We start from the raw sequence: 9,346 nt of genomic DNA, 5'->3' as shown, positions 1-9,346 counted from the left end.
TACCGCATGCTAGGGGGGTAGGTGTGCATCCTCCCCAGAGTGCAGCTGGAGTCCTGAGGTTGATTGATTGATTGATTGATTGATCAAATTCGTACACCGCCCCTAACTTTCATCTATGGGCGATTACCAATAACAGAAAACCAGTTAAAAACATATACAAAAACTTAAAATCAATTTAACAATTTAAAAATAAACCAGAGAAAAAAACAGAAAAATATTGGGAAGCTGAGAAAGCTTGGGCGAAAAGATGGGTCTTCAGGTGTTTTTTGAAAATTGCCGGAGAGAGGGAGGATCGTATCTCAGCAGGGAGCACTTTCCACAATCTCCGGGCAGCGACCGAGAAGGCCCGTCTCTGTGTAGCCACCAAACGAGTTGGAGATGGACCTCCTCAGAGATGGACCTCAATGGGCGATGGGGCTTGTAATGAAGAAGGTGCTCTCTTAAATTATTATTATTAAATAATAATAGGTTGAGAAAGAGTCCCTTGCTCAAGCCCCCAAGTGAATCTATAGCAAAAGTGAGATCTGAATTGGGGCCTTCTCAACTCACACTGTTGACCCCTACAGCGCAGTCACTCCCCATCATGGGGGTTTCCATCTCTCAAAGCATGGTGATACGGATGAAAAAGGAGGAAAGGGGCAGAGGCTGTGTGCCCCGGAAGGAATGTGGTATTACTGTCAGTCTGGGGAAGGGAGAGACATTGCACAGTGTTACCAATCGAGTGCCATGAAGGAAACCATCAGCTACAGCCTGCACTGAAGCTTCTGGAGGCTCCCTTTTGGGAGCTTCTGGAGGCTCCCTTTCGCAGTCTTCTCTCTTCGACCTCAACTTGAATGGCTTCAGTTTCCAAGCTGTCGAGCAAACCACTTAAAACACCTCAGGGAGGGACTGGGACTCATCAAAGCACTTCAAAAGTCACGTATGCTCCCTTTTGCAGGAATGAGTGATCTGAATCTGATGATGATGAGTTTTTTGCAACATCCACGGTACGCGCCCTGGCTAGGTTTTAATCACTCTCATTACCGAATTATGAAAAATGCCAAATTGTTCCATTATTCATTTTGGAAACTGCTTTGGAAGCTCTGTCTTTCAAAAATAGATGTGAAGAAATGGGCGCAGCTGGCGTATCAGACAAAGCTTATAGGAGGCACTTCTGGCCACCACCTCATCCTGGGGGACCAGGGAGAGGCTTGGATCTGGAAGCACCCCCAGACTGCATACCTGTTCCTCCTGGGGAAGTTTGACGCCACCCAGAACAGGCAGGTCAAAATCATCTCCCGAGTTTTCAACCCCGCACAATGAATATCTCCATCTTATCTGGATTCAGTCTCAGTTTGTTATCCTTCGTCCAGCCCATTACCGCCTCCAGGCAGGCATTTAGGGAGGTTATGCCTTCTCCTGATGATGTTGACATGAAGAAGTGGATTTGGGTATTATCAGCATACTGATAGCAACCTGCACCAAATCTCTTGATGATCTCTCCCAGTGGTTTCATGTAGATGTCAAACAACATCAGAGACAATACAGAACCCTGAGGGATGCCATACAAAGTTTCAGAATGCCACACCCTTCTCCAGACACCTACAGAGGTTGGCAATGGCTTCTATAAGGTTGCAGGCAGGAATCTCTCTCAGCCCTATTTTGGAGATGACAGGGAAGGAACCTGGGACCTTCGGCATGCAAGCATTGCAGATGCTCCTCCACGGAGCTATGGCTCCATCCCCAATGGGGAATATCTTACATTGCTCACAGAGGTAGTCTCCCATTCAAACGGAAACCAGGGTTGGCCCTGATTAGCAGAGGGGACAATTCATGCTTGCTACCACAAGATCAGCTCTCCACTTCTGCTCCAGGTGAAACTCGGAAAATTAGAATATCATGCAAAAGTCCATTAATTTCAGTAATGCAAATTAAAAGGTGAAACTGATATATGAGACAGACGCATTACATGCAAAGCGAGATAAGTCAAGCCTTAATTTGTTATAATTGTGATGATCATGGCGTACAGCTCATGAAAACCCCAAATCAACAATCTCAGAAAATTAGAATATTACATGGAACCAAGAAGACAAGGATTGAAGAATAGAACAATATCGGACCTCTGAAAAGTATAAGCATGCATATGTATTCAGTACTTGGTTTGGGCCCCTTTTGCAGCAATTACTGCCTCAGTGCGGCGTGGCATGGATGCTATCAGCCTGTGGCACTGATGAGGTGTTATGGAAGACCAGGATGCTTCAATAGCGACCTTCAGCTCTTCTGCATTGTTTGGTCTCATGTCTCTCATCCTTCTCTTGGCAATGCCCCATAGATTCTCTATGGGGACAGGTCAGGCGAGTTTGCTGGCCAATCAAGCACAGTACACTGTATACTTTTCAGAGGTCCGATGTAGTGCATTCACTGCTGTCGTAACCGCGTCAAGGTGTTCCGATGCAAGGTGGTATGAGCCCTATTTCCCAAACGTAGAGGATTCTACCATTCAAAACCCTTTGTGCACTATCTAGCAACCCCCGAACCCAGTTCCTCTTGAGGAAATACTAGCTATTGCTTGAAGTAAGGGGTTATTATTACTCACGAATACAGAACAGCATAGCACCATAGATTGTGAGCCCTTTGGGGAGAGGGGTCCATCTTATTTATTTGTTATTTCTCTGTGTAAACCACCCTGAGCCATTTTTGGAAGGGCAGTATAGAAATTGAATAAATAAGAAATAAATAACATGGACAGCTGTTTTCGGGAGACAAATAGAGCTTCCTTGCAAAGAAGTTTCCAAAATGAATGGTGAGACAATTTAGCTTATTTTCATCATTTGGTAATGAGGGCGATCAAAACCTAGCCAGGGTGTGTGCCGCGGACGTTGCAAAAAACTCATCATCTTCAGATTCAGATCATTCATTCCTGCAAAAGGGAGCATACGTGACTTTTGAAGTGCTTTGATGAGCTCCAGTCCCTCCCTGAGGTGTTTTAAGTGGTTCGCTTGACAGCTTGGAGACTGAAGCCAGTCAGGCTGAGGTCGAAAAGTTGACTGCAAAATAAATAGGCATTGGGTGGTTAACATGGCATCAAAACAAAAAGCTTAGCTATTTTTCACTCTTTCTGCTTGGTAAGCTCATTTTGGCCCAGGGGATAAATAAGTGTCAGCAACAACCCAATAAAAGGATAGCTGGAGTGACGAAGCATCCTAACCGCAAGGGAGGCTGGTGGACCTGTATAAAAGCTGTGCATTCCCTCTGTCCTTCCAGCAGCTTCATTCGACTCTCCTGTCTTCACTGCATCGTCTCAGAGAAGACGGTAAGTCCATTTTCTTGGTGGTGTTTTGATAGAGTCTCGTTGACACAGATCTTGGTGGATCTTCCACCTTGAGTCTTCTGTTCTTCAGAATATGGAGCGGTTGACAGCTAGTCTAGGATTAGTGTGCCACTGAATGCCAGGCAATAGGGAGCAAAAGTGGGAAGGGGCTATTTTCTTTGTGCCAGGCTTTGTGGACCTCCCAATGGTATCGCGTCTGCTGTTGGAAACAGGAGGCTGAACTGGAAGGATTTTGGTCTGATCCAGCAATTCAGTTATGTTCATTCTCATAGAAACATAGAAAACTGCTTATACTGAGTCTGACCCTTAGCCCCGCCAAGCGTCAGTAATGTCTACACTGACTGGAAACAGCTCCTCAAGGTTTCAGGCAGGAGACGCTCACCCCCCAATTAAGAGATGCCAGTTGTTTGAACAAGGAAAGGTGGACATTTCTCAGCTTGGTGTGTACTCTCTCAAGACAATCACAATCCTTTCTGCTTCTATGTTGGGTCTCTTTGAGGATACGTTCCCAGGAGAGACTTTGGAGAAATTTCTCTGATGGTTTTGTCACATCCCTGAGTGAAGCTCAGTTCACCATAATGTGATGCTCAACCATTTCTGTTTCAGACTCACCTCCACCTCCTCAGCAATGTCTTTCTGTGGACCAGCCTGCACCGTCCCATCTTGTGCCTCTAGCCCAGTGGTGGGTTTTGGCTCCGCAGGTCTTGGCTACGGCGGTCTTGGCAGTGGCTTTGGTGGCCTTGGCTATGGATTAGGAGGCTTCGGCTATGGTGCTGGTGCTGGTGCCTTGGGTGCTGTAGGAGGCAGCACAAGCTCTGGAGAGCTCGGTACCCTGCCCGGGGTAAACCCTCAACCCATCAACCAGATCCCCCCAGCAGAGATTGTCGTCCAGCCTTCCCCCTTCGTGGTGATCTTCCCAGGACCCATCCTGTCCACTAGCTGCGAGCCGGTCTCCGTGGGAGGCATCACTCCCTGGGCCGTTGGGGGTTCCGGGATAGTAGGAGCAGGTGCCCAGGGGAGTCTGGGTTACGGAGCTCTCAGCCGGGGGAGGGGTGGATATCTTGGAAGAAGCTCTCTCCTGGGACCCTGTGGGAGCATCTGCCGATAGACCCAATAACTGCAAAGGACTGATCGTAATGACCAGGAACCGACAACCCTGAGACTGAAGAATCGCTGAAATCCAGGCCTGGACTTTGAGAGCTCTGGGCGCCCTTCTTCTCCCACTACTTTGCTCTGATGTCCTCAAAATGAATACATCAGTTTCCTTCTTTCTCCCAGCCGCTTCTAATATGATGCCATTACCTTCACATTCTCAATAAAGCTTCTGCTCCATTCTTGCAATTCGTGGTCTCTTGGTTTTTGAACTGGCAGCTCTGATTTCTGGGAAGAGCTGCTTCTCTGAGTCCTCAGAAACCCTTCTGTCTGAATGAAAACTTACGGGGGACATGGCACTCTTTTAGGAACACACAGGAAGCTGCCTTTGACAGAGTCTGACCCTTGGTCCATCCAGCTCAATAGTGTCTACTCTGACTGGCAGCAACTCTCCAGGGCTTCTGGCTGGAGTTTTCCCCAGCCCAACTGGAGATGCTGCCAGGGACTGAAAGGGCAGCCTTCTGCGTGCAAAGCGGATGCTCCGACACTGATCTAAGGCCCCAACCTCAAAAGTGGCATCCTTGAGCCTCCCATCCAGGCACTGACCACACCAATTCCTGCTTAGCATCACCAAGGTGGCTGTAACAAGGGCTTTTAGACCATGCTCTGGGAGCCTCCAGAAGCTTCAGTGCAGGCTGTAGCTGATGGTTTCCTTCTTGGCACTCAGTTGGTAACACTGTGAAATGTCCCTCCCTTCCCCAGACTGACAATAATACCACATTCCTTCCGGGGCACACAGCCTCTGCCCCTTTGCTCCTTTTTCATCCGTATCACCATGCTTTGAGAGATGGAAACCCCAATGATGGGGAGTGACTGCGCTGTAGGGGTCAACAGTGTGAGTTGAGAAGGCCCAGATTCAGATCTCACTTTTGCTATAGATTCACTTGGGGGCGTGTGCAAGGGACTCTTTCTCAACCTATTATTATTTAATAATAATAATTTAAGAGAGCACCTTCTTCATTACAAGCGCCATCGCCCATTGAGGTCCATCTCTGAGAAGGTCCATCTCCAACTCGTTTGGTGGCTACACAGAGACGGGCCTTCTCGGTCGCTGCCCAGAGATTGTGGAATGTTCTCCCTGCTGAGATACGATCCTCCCTCTCTCCGTCAATTTTCAAAAAACACCTGAAAACCCACCTTTTCGCCCAAGCTTTCTCAGCTTCCTAATATTTTTGGGTTTTAATCTCTGGTTTATTTTTAAATTGTTAGATTGTTTTTAAGTTTTTGTAGGATGCAAAAACCCCGCTAGCATGCGGTAGATTTTGCTGAGGTGACGTAGGTGAAGGATTGGAACCATTCAATGGAGGAAGGAGCAATGTGATAACTTACTACTAACACTCCAATGCAATCAGGCCCATAGCCACTAGAGGGCAGTCACTCCCAAGAAGCAGCCGTCCCTCCATCCTTACTGGTCCACACTGGGAAGACCTGTTTATTTCAAGAACCAAAGGGAGCCTGTTCTGAACATACTCCGTGGACCGAGGACTCCAGCTGCTGGGGAAACCACCAGCGAAGGAAGTCTTTTGCTTTTTGACAATGTGTCACAGTTTTGATGCCCTGCGCACAAGGGCAGATTCGACTGGTCATAGGAATTTTAGGATACCTTCCCTCCAGTACAGCATATGGAAGTGTGTTAAATCATGCCAGGGAGAAGGCACTTCTCTGGGACAAGGTAGTTAAATTCTTTATATAGTGGTCTGGTTTATGGTAATTTGTGAAACTATCAAGAAAGTTTCTTGCAGAAATTAGTGCCAGGTTGCTCTGCTTTTCAGTGTCTTCTATACATTGTTTTATAAACCTAGCAGCATCAAGAGGTTTGCCCAGAGGCATTAGAAATTGAGTGGAGCATTCAGGTTCGCACAGCATATCATAGATTTGTTACGCCAATTAGAATGGGAGCTGTCTTACAAAACAACAGGGATTCGTCTTTTAGAGTTGAAGATGATTTTAATCTAACGGTTGAATACATAGATCCAAACCTTGGTCTCCACTCTTGTTAGGCTGGCCTCCACACATAGAATGACATTGGGCACACATCTGGGGGCCGAGAATAGAACACACAAGAATTTTGATTGGACCTTCTCCATTTGTTTAAAGGTATGCAGAGCACAAATAGCAGCACCATACACCAACTGTGAGAGAACTTTAGCCTCATAAGCCTTAACTGCAGCAGCTGTTCAGTGGCCATCTCTCTGGAAGAAGAACTTTAAGATAGCAGAGGCCCTCTTCCGAGTGTCAGTTGCAACATGCTCACAGTGGTAGAAAATACTGAGCTGGATGGACAAAGGGTCTGACTTGGCAGAAGGCAGCTTGCTATCTTCCGATGGAAGGTCGGGGTCCCACAGGGTCCCAGGAGAGAACTTCTTCCAAGATATCCACTGCTCCACTGTGGACATTGCAAAAAACTCATCGGTAATGAGTAGTGATTGAAACCCATCGGTAATGAGAGTGATTGAAACCCAGCCAGGGCACGTACCGCGGGCACTGCAAAAAACTCATCATCATCACATGCAGATCACTCATTCCTGCAAAAGGGAGAATGGGTGACTTTTGAAGTGCTTTAATGAGCCCCAAGCTCTCCCTGAGGTGTTTTAAGTGGTTCACTAGAAACGGAAACCAGTCAAGTAGAAGTCGAAGAAAGGAGACTGTGAGATAAATAGGCACTGGGTGGTTAACATGGCGTCAAAACAAATAGCTTAGGTATTTTTCACTCTTTTTGCTTGGTAAGCTGTTTTTGGCCCAGGTGATAAAGAAGTGTCAGCAACAACCCAATAAAAGCTATAGGTGCTGTAGGAGGCAGCACAAGCTCCAGAGAGCTTGACACACTGGCTTGGGTCAACCCTCAAACCATCAACCAGATCCCCACAGCAGAAATCACGATCGTGCTACCTGGCTCCCTCCTGACCATCCCAGGACCCATCACGTGCGCTAGCTGTATGCCGGTCTACGTGGGAGGCATCACTGCCATTGGAGGTTCCAAGATTTAGGATCAGGAGCCTGGGGATGTCTGGGTTACAGAGCTCTGGGCCAGTGGAGAGGTGGATATCTTGGAAGAAGCTCTCTCCTGGGACCCTGTGGGAGCATCTGCCAATAGACCCCATAAAATCCAACGACTGATCATAATGACCAGGAACTGGCAACCCTAAGTCTGAGGCATCGCTGAAATCCAGGCCAGGACTTTGAGGGGACTGGGTGCCCTTCTTCTCCCACTGCTTTGCTCTGCTATCCTCAATATGAATTCATCGGTTTCCTTCTGTCTCCCAGCTGTCTCTTCCCTGAGTCCTCAGAAACCCTTCTGTAAGAATGAAAACTTATTCAGCTTCCATATATTTTTGTTTTAATCTCTGGTTTATTTTTAAATTGTTAAATTGTTTTTAAGTTTTTGTATATGTTTTTAACTGGTTTTATGCCATTAGTAACCACCCACAGATGAAAGTTGGGGGCGGTGTACGAATTTGCTAAATCCCTCAATCCATCAATCAATCATATGCAGGACCACAGCTGCACTCTGGGGAGGATGCACACCTACCTCGCAAGCATGCGGTAAAGTTTGCTGAGGTGACGTAGGTGAAGGATTGGAACCATTCAAAGGAGGAAGAAGCAATGATGTGGTAGCTTACTACTAACACTCCACTGCAATCAGGCCCATAGCCACTAGAGGGCAGTCACTTCCAAGAAGCAGCCATCCCTCCATCCTTACCGGCCCACCCTGGGAAGACCTGTTTATTTTCAGAACCAAAGGGAGCCTGTTCTGAACATATTCCTTGGACCGAGGACTCCAGCTGCTGGGGAAACCACCAGCGAAGGAAGTCTCCCTCCAAAGAGCATTTTTATTGAAAACCATTCCCAGGTATTTATACGTCCTTACTTGATCTATTGATTGATTAAGTGCCATCAAGTCGTGTCGACTCTTAGCAACCACATAGATAGATTCTCTCCAGGATGATTTGTCTTCAACTTGGCCTTTCAGGTTTCTCAGTGGTGCATTCATTGCTGTTGCTTCTCTTCTGATGACAGCATTCGGAGCACAACATGGATCTTGCAAAATGCATCTAATAAATTTAGTCTGGATAGCCTCCAGTAAGGCAAAATTACTTTCAGGTCCCAGTTGGGCTCCATATAAGAGCAAAGGCAGTACTTTGGCTGTATAAAGTCACACTGTGGCAGGTATAAAAGCAGCACCATGTGTAAAATGATAAGATTTGATCTTATTTACAACCATTTGAGCAGACTGTCTGATGGAGTTAAAATGGGCATTTCTAGAGCCAACAGAGTGAAATGTAATTCCTAGATATTTACAGGAATTAACCTGCTCAATCTTGTTTCCTTGTATGGACCAATTATAACACTTCGCTCGCTTGGCGAACACTAAGACTTTAGTCTTACTATAATTTATTTCAATAGACTCTTGGTTACAAAATGATGAGAAGAGTCTTAGGGCACGCTTATGGCCTACAGGTGTCTGCGACATAATAGCCATGTCATCCACATATAATAATATGGAGACGTGCCTATCGGCTAACTTTGGTGGATGAATAGAGAGGGTGGACAAACAAGTAACCACAGAATTAACATAGATGTTGAACAGAGTAGGAGCAAGTATACAGCCCTGACGTCCTCTAAAAGTTGGAATTTCCGATGTTAACTGTCCAGTTGGGCCATAACGAACTTTCAAACAAGTATGTTTATGCAGACAAACAATAAGTTTGAGTAAACTTTTATCTGTTCCAAGGGCTTCCAGTTTAGACCACAGTCTCTCTCTAGAAACTGAATCAAATGCAGCTTTGAGATCAATGAATGCTACATAAAGTGCTGAACCTGGGAACCTAGAATACTTCTCTGCCAGAAATTGAAGGGTAAAAGCATGTTCCGTGGTGGAACGAC

Source organism: Hemicordylus capensis, chromosome 14, assembly GCF_027244095.1.
Source record: "Hemicordylus capensis ecotype Gifberg chromosome 14, rHemCap1.1.pri, whole genome shotgun sequence".
NCBI lineage: Eukaryota > Metazoa > Chordata > Lepidosauria > Squamata > Cordylidae > Hemicordylus > Hemicordylus capensis.
Note: the sequence above shows the minus strand (reverse complement) of the source record.